This window comes from Heterocephalus glaber, unplaced genomic scaffold (genome assembly GCF_053883595.1).
Source record: "Heterocephalus glaber isolate CG9 unplaced genomic scaffold, H.glaber_assembly_v1.0 deba00000281, whole genome shotgun sequence".
Taxonomy (NCBI): Eukaryota; Metazoa; Chordata; class Mammalia; order Rodentia; family Bathyergidae; genus Heterocephalus; species Heterocephalus glaber.
In genome coordinates, this window is record NW_028258139.1 from 28,352,663 (window position 1) to 28,368,182 (window position 15,520).

Consider the following 15,520-nt stretch of genomic DNA (forward strand, 5'->3'; position numbering starts at 1 on the left):
AATTAATTTTTTTAAAAAATCACTAAAGAAAAAATCAAAAGAATAACATTTTCTGACACCTGAAAATTATGTGAAATTCAAACTTCAGTATCCACCAATAGTTTTACAGGAACTCAGATATTCTCACTCATCTAACTATTGTCAATGTCTGCTTTCACACCCAGAATCGAGTTGCTGCAAATTCTCCCTCGTGACTCCCAAGAACCAAGCTGTTTACTATCTAAATCTTTATAGAAAATGTTACTCAGTTCCCTTTTAAGAGAAGTTCAAGTAGTATACTTTCATTTATCATTTTTTACTTATTTTTTGCCTTGTAAAATGTGTTCAGTGTTATTATATTTAGTTTTTAAGTAAGAATTCAGTGATAGAGAATTCAATTTAGGTCTCAAACATGAGAGACCGAAGTCTTCCAAGCATCTCCTGGAGCTGCTCTACTTCTATGTAGGGTGGAGAGGAAGCCAAGCCCCTTCTTTAGGCAGAAATGTTCGTGGTAGTTCCTGGCTATCTCCTGCTATCCTGTCCACTGCTCCACCTTATGTAAACCACCCCTACTTCTCGGTTGGAACATAGTTGCTTCCTAACTAGATTTCTCTATCAGGTTTGGCTTCTTCATTTCCTCTCCATAATGATGAGATGCATCATGTAAAACAGAAATCTGATTACAGTATTTCTTGCTTGAAAATAGTCAATGGTTGTCAATCAATGTGAAGACTGGAATCTGGGTTTGGGGGGTGGGGTCAAAGATTCTGAATAATCAGACCATAGTGCAATGAAATTGGAGATCAATAGCAAAAGAAACCTCAAGAATTTCATAAACACATGGAAATTGAACAACACACTTCTGAATAACTGATGGGTCACAGGAAATTAAAGAAGAAATCAGACAGTTCCTATAATTAAATGACAATGCCAATACAACATATTGGAATCTATGGGACACAATGAAAGTAGTCTTATGAGGGAAATTCATGGCAGTGAATACTCATATTAGGAAAACCGAGTGAGCCCAATTAAACAACCTGATGCTGAACCTGAAGCTTCTAGAAAAAGAAGAGCAGGACAAGCTCAAAGCTCATATAAGGGAGGAAATTATAAAGATCAGGGCAGAAATCAATACAATGGAGACTAAGAGAACAACACAAAAAATCAATGAAGCCAAGAGTTGGTTCTTCGAAAGAATAAACAAAATTGACAAACCCTTAGCCAACCTTATTAGCAAAAGGAAAGAAAAAGCCCCAATCCATGCAGTTAGGAATGAAAAGGGTGAAATCACAATAGAACCAGCAGAAATCCAGAGGATCATCAATATCTACTTCAAAAACCTATAAGGCAATAAGATGGAAAACACAGAAGAAATGGACAGATTCCTAGATACATGTGAATTACCAAAGTTGAAAGAAGATGACCTAAAAATTCTAAATGACCCAATATCATCAATGAAATTGAAAATGTAATTAAAAACATATCAACTAAGAAAAGCCCAGGTCCTCATGGCTTCACTGCTGAATTCTACAAGAGATTTGGAGAGGAACTACTGCCACTACTGTTTAAACTCTTCAATGAAATTGAAAGGGAAGCAATACTCCCAAATTCATTCCTGGAAACAAGCATCACCTTGATCCCCAAAGCAGAGAAAGACCCAACCAAAAAAGAGAACTATAGGCCAATCTCACTAATGAACATAGATGCAAAAATCCTTAATAAGATACTGGCAAATAGAATGCAGAAGATCATCAAGAAGATCATACACCCTGAAGAAGTGGGATTCATCCCAGGGATGCAGGGATGGTTCAACGTATGCAAATCAATCAATGTAATACACTATATAAATAGAGCCAAGGACAAAAACCATATAGTCATCTCAATAGATGCAGAGAAAGTATTTGACAAAATCCAACAGGCATTTATGATGAAAACTTTCCAAAAAATTGGAATAGATGGTCTCTACCTCAATCTGAGAAAAGCCATCTATGAAAAGCCAACAGCCAATATAATACTAAATGGTCAAAAACTGAAATCCTTCACACTAAAATCAGGAATAAGCCAAGGATGTCCACTATCACCACTTCTGTTCAATATAGTTTTGGAAACATTAGCCAGAGAAATTAGACAAGAGAAAGAAATGAAATAAATAAGGATAGAAAATGAAGAAGTCAAATTGTCATTAATTGCAGATGACATGATATTCTATACAGAAGACCCCAAGAACTCCACTAAAAGTCTTCTAGACTTAATAACCAAATTCAGTAAAGTAGCTGGATACAAGGTCAGCACACAAAAATCAAAACTTTTCTGTACACAAAAAACAGACTCACTGAGATAGAAATGGGGCAATCCATTCCTTTCATAATAGCATCCAAAAAATTGAAATACTTAGGAATCAACCTAACAAAAGAAATCAAAGACCTCTACTCTGAAAACTATAGCACTCTGAAAAGAGAGATTGAAGATGATATCAGAAAATGGAAAGACATCCCTTGCTCCTGGGAAGGAAGGATCAACATAGTGAAAATGGCCATACTTCCAAAACTGCTATATAGATTCAATGCAATCCCAATTGAAATCCCAGAAGCATACTTCACAGACCTGGAGAAAATAATGCAAAAATTCATTTGGAACAAGAAAAGACCTGGAATAGCAAAAACAATACTAGGCAATAAAGACAAAGTATGCGGTATCACAATCCCCAACTTGAAAGTATACTACAAAGCTACTGTGATAAAAACAGCATGGTATTGGCAAAGAAACAGACCTGAGGACCAGTGGAATAGATTAGAAGATGCACAAACAACTCCAGACACACTCAACCACCTCTTCTTTGACAAAGGAGCCAAACACCCTCACTGGAGGAAAGATAGCCTCTTTAATAAATGGTGCTGGAAAAATTGGGTTTCAACTTGCCAAAGATTACAACTAGACCTATATCTCTCACCATGCACTGAACTAAAATCAAAATGGATTAAAGATCTAAATATTAAAACAGAAATGCTGAACCAGCTGAAACAGAGGTTAGGTAGAACTTTTGAAGATATTGGTGTAGGAAAAGATTTTATGAACAAAACCTCAGTTGCCTATGAACTAGCACAATCAACAAGTGGGATCTCTTCTTACTAAAAAGCTTCTGCACAGCAAGAGAAACCACTAACAGTGTGAAGAGACAACCCACAATATGGGAAAAAATTTTCACCAGCAGTCCCTCAGACAAAGGTCTACTATCTCAAATCTATAAAGATCTTAAAAAAAAATCAGACCTCCCAAGTTTAAAGACCCAATCCAAAAATGGGCATCTGAAATGAATAGACATTTCTCAGACAATGAAGTAGAAATAGCAAACAAACATATGAAAAAATGTTCAACATCACTGGTCATTCGAGAGATGCAAATGAAAACAACAGTGAGATTCCACCTCACTCCAGAAAGAATGGCTGCTATCAAGAAATCCACCAATAACAAATGCTGGTAGGGCTGTGAGGAAAGAGGAACCCTGCTCCACTGCTGGTGGGAGTGTAGACTGGTGCACCCACTGTGGAAAACAGTATGGAGATACCTCAAAAAAATAAGACTGGAAGTCCCATTTGACCCAGCTATTCCCCTGCTGGGTATATTCCCCAAAGAATTAAAAGAATCACACCACAGTGATATATGTGCACCCATGTTCATAGCAGCACAGTTTGTAATAGCTAAAACTTGGAAACAGCCCAAATGCACATCAACTGGAGACTGGGTAAAGAAAATGTGGGTTTTTAAAAAAAATAAAATGGAGTACTACTCAGCCATGAAGAATGAGAAACTAGAGACATGTATAGCTAAATGGATGGACATTGAGGAGATAAACTCTTAATTAAAATAAATAGGACACACAGGTGTAAATACTAAATAGTTTCTCTAGTGTGAAAAACTGAAAGTGTAAATAAGGACTCAAAAGTATAATAAATAATGTGAAATAGGAAGAAAAGGGGCAAAGGGGAGGGAGAAGTGGGAGGGGTAGGGGAAAGGAAAGAAGGGAATGCAAGTAATATGAGAAAATGAAAAAATAGCAACAAAGTCTTTGTAGATAGGGAGGGATGGAGGGGGTGAAGGGAGGGCAGGGGAAGGGGGAAATATAAGAACCAAGATGGACCATGTAAAGGTGCAAATTTCCAATGATGAATGTCATTATATTGTATACCTAAAATGTACCAATGAAATTAATAATCTTTAAAAAAAGATTCTGTATAGTTGGTTCCCATTTCCTTCCCTAAGCTCATTGCTCCCCTCCTGCCTCTTTTCTGTCTCTTTATTTATCCAAAATTGGATTGTTTGCATCCCTGTCACAGTTTTTTCCACTCTAGATAGGGAAAAGAGTCTTTCTCACCCTACCTGGCACTATAAGCTTTCAATGTTCTGTCTTCATTTATATGCTGAAGTCAACGTTAACGGTAACATTTACCAACCCTTTCTTGGCATGACAGAACACCTTGAAAAACACCTGGCATGAATGTGATTGTTGATATCCCAAAATAAAACAAAATAATCTTGATGGGTAAATGTTCTTCCCATTTTGTCAATTGGAAAATTGAGGCCTAAAAAAGTCTCAAACTTGCTCAAAGCCACAGAGTTGGTTAATGACACCACTGAACCATGAACACAGGTTTCTCTGACTTTGAAACCCAAATTCTTGCCAACAAGCCTTCCCCACTCCACCAGTGAATGCATGTCCTGGGCAATCTTGTGCAGGAAATGTTTCACCACAGCTGTCTCTTTTAAGGGGCATTGAGCAGGAACCCTGATTTTTAACATTTTCCAATTCTGTGGAGTACATACTCCTGCTATAGCCAATTTCAAGCTGCAAATGTGACATCATTAAATACAAGTGGGAAAGAGAGGTGTAGTGGCACACAATTGTGTAGTCTCTACCATATAGTGTGAACAACCCCAAGAACACACATAATAATACAGTAAAATGAGAAGAAGTTTGGGATATTTATTACCTTAGTTTTTCAAGACAATTGATTAGATGTTTTATCTCACTTGAAATAGCTAAGCTTAGCAGCTGGCACACAAATTTCTTGAACACTTAATAGTTTGACTTCTGAGTTTGTAGAAGCCAGCTCTGGCATATCATTGCTCCCATGGGAAGTAGAACTGGAGGCACATATTGATTTCTACTATTAACAATTACAAAATGAAATGTGCATGTCCTGTGATGAGTTTGGAGGCAAAGAACAAAACAGAAGGAATTAAATTTTGAGTACATTTTCCCATATAGGGTGACGTTAGGGTTAGGTGAACAATACCTGGCATTTTCAAGAGGCGTAAAACTGACATCTCCAACTCAATGCAACTTTAAGTCAATTGTCAGACTTCCCCACTATCTCTATTCCCTCTCCGGGAAACTCAGGAAAAGCATTCTGATCTAGAGCTTAGAGGGAAAAGAAACTGACTACAGCATGAGACGAGCTGGTCAGACATTGCAAGGACCTAATGACTGCAAGTTTCCAGGCAGCTTTGAATACAATAAATGAATAGGTTGTGAAAATGCACTTTTTGTCTGAAAATTTTCAAAACTGAGCTGAAATCTCATCTTTTAAGTTAAAGCTTCTTTTATCACTAGAATTCTACCTCATTTTTTAAGAAATGGAAGTTTCTGTCTTTAGACCACATGTCATCCAGGCTCTTTGCCTTTCAGTTCTTCCCAGTCCTACCACGTTATACAGTGCCTAAGTAAAACAAGATGTTAACAGCAGAAGGTCGTTTACAAAAAGCCATTCTAATTATATTCTTTCTCAGTTTTAATCATGAAGACTTTAACTACGAAGATACAAATGAATTATATGGTACTCACTTAGTTTTTCCCCCATTTAGATATGGAACCATTCACTCTTGGCTCTCAGTCTGGGGGGGATGAGTGTGGTAGTAACACTACCTGTGCAGCACTGACTTTTGTCTTACTTAAACAGTAATACCTTGGTTCATGAATGCTTCTGTTGATGGAAAATTTGGCTTATGAACAGAAGCACTTGGCAAAATTGTGCTTCCGTTCACGAACTCCACATTGGATGATGATCATGGCCTCAGCCATCATCCCTGCTCTGACCTGTGGTCGTGGCTTCCTCTAGGCGAGGGTGTGGTTGCAGACAGCCCTGTGCACACTTCACACACTGTGAAGCTTTTTTGTGTGGGTTTTAGCACGTACTGTCCTGTACAGTATTCAGCCTGGCATGGCTGCAAAGAAAGCACAGAGCAAGCATGGCGGGAAAAGGAATGCTCAGAGCGATAATGAAGAATGAAGGTGACAAGAGTGTGCAGACCAAGAATGGTAAGAAAAAAGGTTTTGAAGAAAATAGCCACTGAGTTGCAGATGGAAATTGTAGAAAACCTTGAGCATGCTATTCCTGTGACTGATCTGGCTCTGGACTATAAGATGGCAAAGTTGACAATCTCAACTCTTTTGAAGAATAAGGATTCTATCGAAGGAGCTGATGTGGTCAAAGGAGTAGCGATGTTAACCAAACAGAGGACACAGGTGCCGGAAGAGGTGGAGAAACTTTTGTTCGTGTGGTTGAGTGAGAAACAGCTGGCAGGTGATAGTGTTAGTGAAGCTATGTTCTATGAAAAAGGAAACTGCACAGTGATTTATGCAAGAAAACCTGTTTACAAGTGCAACAAGTGATGAATTTAAAGCCAGTAGAGGGTGATGTGATAAATTCCCCAAGAGAAGTGGGCTCCACAGTGTGATAAGACCTGGTAAGGCTTCCAGTTCTCACAAGGCCGCTGCAGAAGCCTACAGGAAAGGATCCACAGAATTCATGAGGGCAGAAGGATACATTGGTCAACTGGACTCAACCTTGATGAAACAGGGATCGCCTGGAAGAAGATGCCAAGCAGAACCTGTTTCCCACAGAGGAAAAGGCACTGCCGGGGCCAACCCCATGAAGGACTGACAGACCCTTTTGCTGTGTGTGAATGCAAGCACCGATCTGAAGATTAAGCCGCTACTGGTGAACCATTCCCAGACCCCTCAGCATTCAAGGAACAGAGTGTGAACAAAGCCAGGCTGCCTGTCATGTGAAGGCCAAGGTGAAAGCTGGGGTCTCAAGGCAATTATTCATGGAATGGCTGCATGAGGTGTTTGCACCCACCATGGAGAAATGCCTTTCTGACAACTAGCTGCCTGAAAGGTGCCTCCTTCTGATGGCCAGAACCCCGGCACACCTCCAGCCTTGGTGGATGATATGGACTCCGAGTGTGACTCCGTAAAGGCCAAGTTCCTCCCAACTGATCAACACAACGCCTCTTCTGCAGCCACCAAGTGATCTGCAACTTCAAGAATCGGCACACAAAGGTGCTCTTCACCAGGTGTTTCAACATTAGGGAAGAGATGTCCTTAATTCTGAAAGAGTTCTGGAATATTTCAGTGTACTCCACTGTATCAACTGCATGGACAAAGCCTAGGAAAACATCATATACCAGACCTTAAACTCAGTCTGCAGGAAACTGTGGCCAGAATGTGTCACTGAGCATGACTGTGAAGGGTCTGAGGCACAGCCAGGGGAGGAGTTTGTGTCCATGGGCAGGAGTATGGGTCTGGATGTCAGCGGTGCAGACACAGGGGAGCTTGCTGAGGACCATGAGGAGGAGCTGACCCTGGAAGAACTCACTGAACTCCAGAGTGAGCAGCAGAAGGCGCTGTTGAGGCAGATGCCACTGAGGAAGAGGAAGACAGGGAGGAGGTTGGCAGTGATGTGATAAAACCCATTACGGAAAATGGAATGAATGCTGGGGTTTCTTTGAGAAGCTCCATCCCAACATGACTGTAAGGAACACAGTGCTGAATCTGATGAGTGGCAACCTGGTCCCTCATTTCTGGAGGGTTATGAAGCACAGGAAAAAACAAGTGACATTAGACAGGCTTTCCATCAACATTGACCCTGCATATAAGAGCCAAAGAAGAGAGGAACCCCTGAAGGAGGTCTCCCCGATGTCCTTATGGAGGGGACTCTCCCTGCAGTGACCTCCTTCCCACCCACCTGCCTGTCCTCCACACCAGAAGCTGCCTCAAGCAAGGTTAGTGTCTTCACTCTTCTACTGTACCGCACTGTACTTTGTTTCACATTTTTGTGCTTAAAAATACATATAGTTCAGAATGGAGTAACCTTATTTACACTGAAGCTTATAAAAAAAATTGATTCAGTTCACGACCAGAATCATGAAATGAATTAAGTTTGTAAATCAAGACACTGTGTATGGTCAAGTTTCTTCTTTTTTTTCTTTTCTTTTCTTTTCTTTTCCTTTCTCTTTCATTTCTTTTCCCTATATTTTAATTCAAAGCCCTGGATAGCAGAAGACATTTTCTCATGTGAGAAGTGTGAAACAGAATGTGTTACCTTTTTAATTGCCTTGTTTCCAATGCATTTCAGATGAAAATTTTCTACCTTAATAGTCTTCAAAAGTACAAATATGATCTTCAACTTTCTTATGATTAAATTTGTCAGCATTGAGGTAACAATGACCAAAACTCAAGGGTCAGGATTGTATAAAAGGGGACCTTGCCTGCAGGAGAAAGAATCACAGAGCACACAACAAAGCCATTTGTGAAATCAGATTTGAAAACCCACATATATTTCTATTTCAGTTATTTACACTAGCAAGCAATATAATGACCAACATGTACAACCGCAGGTTAATTAGACCATTTTAGATATTTTTACGTACTTCATATACAATGGAAAACCACGCAGCTATTAAGACGATAGTTTAACTTTTAAAACTTAAGGAAATGTTTGCCATTTAATGAAAAATGAAAGTTGAAAGTTACATATGACACACAGTCTGACTTGTTATACCAAATCTGCAAGGCGCAAATACATTAATAAGATTTATCCCTGGACCTTAGAATTATGCTGTGAATGGGTTTTCTTGATTTTTCTAATTCCTTCCATCCCCCCAAATTCTATTATGAAGATGTATTACTTTATAATAAGAATGCAAATAGCACAGCCCTTGTCCATGTCACCCAGGGCCTCTAAGAGAATTAATATACTAAGCGATGCATTCACAAAAGAAACAGTACAAGAAATCTTGCTGTCATTCTCATGAAAATGCACGACTGGCTCAGAGGCAAAGGGTGGATAAAGAAGCACGTGGGGTGAATAGTCTTAGGCTTGGGGACATTGTTGTCAAAGGAGAAGCACCGAGTGACATAATGTCCAGAAGCCAGGAACGAGTGACTTGAGGTTTGGGTCCCTGAGGAGTCCCATCTCCCGGGCTGGGGCGGTAAGAGGAGCTGTGAGGACCAGGCCAGGGTCAAGGCACTGCTTACATTGCATCAGAATGACATAAGAGGTCTGATACTTTGGAGGAGGAAGAGGAATGGATCACAGGACCCCAGACAAAATGAAAGGGGACAGGTTACAACCAGCAGAAAAATGGGGTGCACGTGCGAAGAACTGAAACTTACCTGACTGGCCCACACGCAGCTGCCTCACAGAGAAGAGGAAGCAGGGAGCTGGGGCTGAGCAGAGGCCCAGGAGGATGTCAAGGTTCTGGGAAATCCAGCAGGGGTCAAGGATCCTTCAGACTGGTGGCTTCTGTGCTACTTGACTCTGGAGATTTATAGTCCTTCATCTCGGTTTTCTTCATGTACCTGCTCCAGTCTCTTCTTTGCAGATGACTGCCTCTTTCTGCATATTCATGATTTATCTTTCATTACCGCAAGTTACTTCTGGCTACATTAGCCTTGGTCCTGTATGGTTTTGCAACACAGACTCATCAAGTCAGACTCCATTTCTCATTGTTTGAAATTTCTGGGAGAGAAACCTGATTGGCCCAGCTTAGTTCAGGCGTCTAATCTTAGTCCACTCGCCTGTGGTTAAAGGTGAGAAAGGTCAGGGTAGGATACAAATTCCTAGGACCAACTCCTCAATGAAGAGAGTGCTAATGCCTACCGGGAACTCCCAAGGCATTTCTGGGCTGATGCAAGAGAAAGCTTTGGGAGGTTGGTTTAAAATGCTGGGTGTTGAGGGGAATCCTGTGACTCTGGTGTCAGCTACCTCTTGGGGCTCGCAAAGCAGGACTGACATACCATGGCAAGATCATTGACAGCTTCTCTGTAGGCTGGAATTTCTGCTCTTCCCATGACACCCCATGCAGGACTCCTGCCTGTGATTCACAAGGGTACTGGAAAGTCATTGTCCTCCAAGTACAGCCCGCCCTCACTTCCTGTTCTCCCTGATCATACACGGTGCTTTCTCTTACTAAAAGGAAACATCATTTTACTAACATATCACTGGATCAGCATATGTTATTTTTTCTAAAACACTAATTTTGAAGTTTCAAACCTACAGAAAAATTGGAAGAATAGTACAATGAACACACAATCTTATTTGATCTAAGTTAGCAAATTAACCTTCTGAGACATCTGATTTACATGGCTCTACTTTTTGGCCGTGCTATTTAAGAAGAAGGTGCAGGTATAAATGACTTTAATCCTGTATTCTTCAGCATGCCTCTCCTACAAATGAGGACTTTCTTCTACACAATTAAAATAAGACGGTTGCCCTCAATTAATTTAACGATTTAACTGCAATAGAGTTCCATAATATGCTACATAGATAGTCCACATTAAGATATTCCAATCACCCTAATAATCACCCACCAACTCCATTCAGGATTTAATCAAGGTTTATATGGTGCAATGTGTTGGCATGTTTATTTAGCCTCCTTTACACCATTTTCCTGCATTTTATGTTTCCTTTCATGAAATGGACATTTTTAAAGAGTACAGGAAAATTATTTTGGAGAATGCTCCTTAATTTGAGTTTGTTTGCCTTCTGATTTGATTGAAGTTAAACATTTTTTTAAGCAAAAATGTTTTGTGTGTGATGTTTCGTTTGTGTCCATGTATCATTACAGGAGGCAGATAATTCCACTTGTTGCAATATTATTGACACTGCCTGATCATTTACTTAATTTACTTTTTAATTAATCCACATTATAATTTAATTATTACCAAATTACTTCTGCAAATCTGATAAAGATCAGGAGCGCACCAGTACACAGTGAGACTGTTGTTGAAAACTGTAGGGCCAGCTAATTCCCTGAAACATAATGCTCCACTGGACTCTGGGGCGTTTCTTATTTGGGCGAGAGAGGCAGCATGGTACACTAATAAGATCACAGTGTAAGCCCTAGGTCACACCACCATGGTTCGAATCCCATGTCACTATATCTCAACTGAGTGACACTGAGCTTGTTCATTGTCTCCATAAACTTCAGTTCCTCCTCTACAAAAAAACGATAATGATGGGCTGCACATAGAGTTGCTGCATGCATTAGATAAAATATAAATATAAAGTGTTTAGCACAATGCCTGACAGGCAGTGCTCAATTAATGTTGTCATACTCTTATGGGCCATGTTTCCTTTAAAAGCAAAGGAATCCATATAAATCACAGCACCCTGAGAGCCTAGATCAGCAGGTGCCTTTGGAGATCTCCCAGGCTTTCATGAATAATCCATATTATTCCCATTTTGGTGCCCCAAATTAGTACTTCTCCAACATCTAACATGCATAAGACACTCCAGGACCTTGCTGACAGCAGCTTCTGATTCAGCAGGTTTAGAGCAGTCTGAAATCTTCACAGACTTCTCCCACAGGATGCCACTGCCCCTCGACCCTGGACCAGAGTCGAGTAGGGAAACCCTGAACCCCTCACAGGAGGAAGCCTCTGCAAACATCTCAGCTCAGACTCAGGCACAATACTGTCCTTTCAGGGAAAGTCTTCATAAGAAACTGCCTTCGGGCTTTCTTTTGAGGAATTTCTGTCAATCACCAACCAAATATATACTTATTAGCCATTAGGGCTGTTTAGAAGGGGACTTTTACCTCAACCTTTTCTTGGCGGTTTATCTTTTTATTCTGGAAGTGTGCCCATATATAATACATGCTTGTGAAAGATGAAATGGTAGAAAATGCTTTATACTGATCAGAATTTTAATGCTAATCTTCCACTTTTTAACCTGGTTATCAAGTTGGTCAACCTCTTCAAACCTCAATTACTTCATCTGAAAATGACTTTAATAATGTTAACCTCATGAATCCTTTGTGTCAAATTATATTTACATGTATGCCTATCTCTAAAGAGAGAAGTAGCAAAAAACAAAGAGAGATAGTGAAGAGAGCGAGAAAGTGAGAGGTGTGAGAATGGGTTAATATTTCCTGGCATGTTTTAGGTGCTGTAGGATGAGTAGTGCGAGTAACTTCTATTACTATTATTTGTGAGCCTGTCAGCATTCATTTCTATTTTCATCAAGGAATTCTGCAGGGTCCCAGGGTTGCAGACCCAGAGAGTAGCATCATTCTGGAGCTGCAGGCAAGCTGTCCATGTTTCTTAGAGACTTTTCCACCCTGAAGGTAAATCCATCATGCCTCTCTCTCCTGGGTTTTGACAGGAGAACACAGGTCTTATGGAGCTGATATGCGTGCATCTGTTTACACAGTCTCCAAATTAGATTAACCCACCTGTGGTCAAGATTCCAATTTGCTTCAAACTCAGTAAGCACAGATTTGTGTTTAAAATTCACCCTCACACATACTCCAAATGAGGAAAAGTCTCCAGCGTCCCTGAAAAGTGAAGCTGTTTTTACTTAATTCCCCTTGGGGCCTGGGATCCTTGGATGAGCACTTCAAGTCAATGTAATCAATGTAATCGGGCGAGTGGACTACCCTTCTGTGAAGGGAGTGTGTCATTCTGCGGTGCATGTGTCCTTTTGGTTAAAGCTGGATTTCCCTCCAGTGTATTTTGTCTTCCCCTGGGAAGATGGATGCATTAGCTGCACTTGATTGAAAAGGAAGAGTGCCAAATTTAGTGATAGAATAAAATGGAGTTTTAGTGCTTTAGGTTATTTGTTAGCTGTGGTACAGGGGGCTTTCCTCCTATCCAGAGGCATGATGGTTGCTGGGGGATTTCTCCCTGTTCCAGCTGTGTCAGGACTGCTGGGAGTCTTGCTCCCATTCTAGATGTGTTCAGCCTCCTGGTTCTAGAGGCATGACCACTACTGGAGGGATGCAGCTCCCCGTGCACTTTACTATGGCACGGAAACCTCAGACCCAGGTTTGCAGTGCTACAGATGGAAGAACAACAGAATTGCCACCCCAATCAAAAGCTCGATCTACACATGAGGGTCTCCTGACTGAAGATCTGTTCAGGATCCATACCATCATATTTGGAGCAGAGCTGAGTTTCGGACCTGGACTCCTCATTTTTAGTTGTGTTTCACAAAATTCTGCCCTTCCAATGAAACTAACATTGCATATTTTCTTGTTTGCAGCAAGGAACAGTTTGCAAATCCATATGTAACCTTTGTTTCCCATGGCCAACTCGACTGATTATCAAAGGTTACAAATGGACGAGAAAGCAACTTCTTCTGAGTTGATTCTCACCCTTAAAATCTCCTTTCTGATTCTTCCTTTCTAGTCCAAGGACCTCTTGGATTATTTCCCAAACTGGCACAGGGCCTTCACTATTCCCTGGATTACACAAGGCCTTCTGACTCCACTATCATTTTGCTTTGTGACTCTCTGGTTTTTGTGCCTAGGGGCAGCTTGACCGTAAACCCACAGCCTTAGTATAGTACTCCCTGCAATCCTCCTGCCTTATTTGGTGCTGCCACAGTCATGAGAGGAGGAAAAGGAAAGACTCTTCTCTCTCTGTTGTTGGGTGAGACTGTCGCCTTGGCCCTCAGCATCTCAGAGCTTCTAGTTTGAAGAGCAGTTTCAGATGATGGGCTCCTCCCAGCAAACTCTGCTCCTTATGAATTTGTCAGAAATCCTTGTGAAAACTAAGCCAGAACATAATCTCTACAGTAAGAACTATTCCATCTAGGTTTTCAGAATAGGAGACCAACCATCAAAGATGATAAGGGCCCCAATACTCTGAAATGGAAAATTCAGAATTTAATTTTATTTGTATCTGGTCTCATATTCACGACCTTCTCATGAATCCATACTATTTCTGTAACACACTCTGGCATCAGTGGTGAGGGGAGAGGATATTTATTGGCAAGCAAGTCTTCAGTTTCCAGGAAATTGCAACCTGGACTCCTCAAGGAAAGGAAAAGCAGATGAGCATATTCTGCATTTGCATGATCCTCCTGTTTTCTTCTGGATCTTTGAGTAAAGACTCTGTGACAGCCATATAAAATCTAGAAGGACCTGGAGCACTGGTACATTTCCCACTTTTGATTAGAACTGATAATCCTGGGGAAATAAATTCTGTTTTCCCCCAATGTCCAATGAAAATAGTAGCTACTATTTTCTTTCTCACAAATGGGGCATAATGCAATGTACACCACCAACCCATTCATCTTTCTAAGAAATAATGACGCCAGTGATGATAGTGATGGTGATGGTAAAGGATGAGGATAGAGGGAAGTGAGGGAATAAGGACACTCCACATGGAGCAGGCATTATAACAGGCACCCTCCAGAGAAGAATGCTACAACTTCCAATGGCCTCGTGGTGAAATGATCACTCTGATATTATAAATGATAAATCTGGGTCTCAGATGGACTCATACTGCAAACAAGTTTGCTGGTTAACTTTGATTGTCATTTTGACTGAATCGAGAGACATCTGGAGAGGTGATTGGATTGTGAGTGTTAGTTCATAGCTGATGAGTTCATAACTGAATGGGTTAATAGGAGGTGAGGCCTATTTGCAGGAAGGTGGGTCATGGGGACTTGACCTTATAATATATGCTATATATATGCTACATGTGATGCCTCGGCCATTCTTCTCTGGCACTCTTCCCCTGTTCTGCCTCCCAGATGCCATGAACTAAGCAGCTTTGCCATACTATACCCTTCAGCCATGATGTTCCTGCTTTGTAGCCAGTGACCATGGACTGAACCCCTTGAAAACATGAGCAAAAATATATCCTTCATCCTTTAAGTTGTGTACAGTATGTTGGGTATTTTGTCTTAGCAACAGAAAGCTGACCAATGTAAGAAGTATGAAGCAGGATGGGGATTATTTCAGAGGAAGGTCCCTTTCTCCTTCTCATTATTCTTTCTCCCACAACCATTCAGTGCACTAACTCAGTCCTTTAGATTCATGACTGAGTTTTGACAGTGGAAGCACATGTTATCTTTCATGTGTAGATTTCAGCAAATGCAGGCTGCTGTCAGAGGGTTTCATTATTAATGACCAAACTGGAGGCAGGGATTGTGGATCCCATACGAGGGGATGAGATTTGTGATTGCAGTGATTCTATCACAATTATTCAGTGACCTCAACACGGGAGGAAAATGCCAGTCAGACTTGCTCTCCTGGCATTACTGTCTGTCCTTGTTACCTCAGTCCAGTCCCTCCAGCTTCCATTCTCCAGGGGCATGGAAGGGACAGCCTCCAAAAACAGAGCACTGCTCAGCTGATTGACGTGGGGCTTGAGTGTAGAAAGCAACAGAGGCTTTTGAGTGGAATTATTGAAGTCTGCCTGCTTCGCTGATGAAGGATAGGAATGAAAATTGCCTTTAAAGGA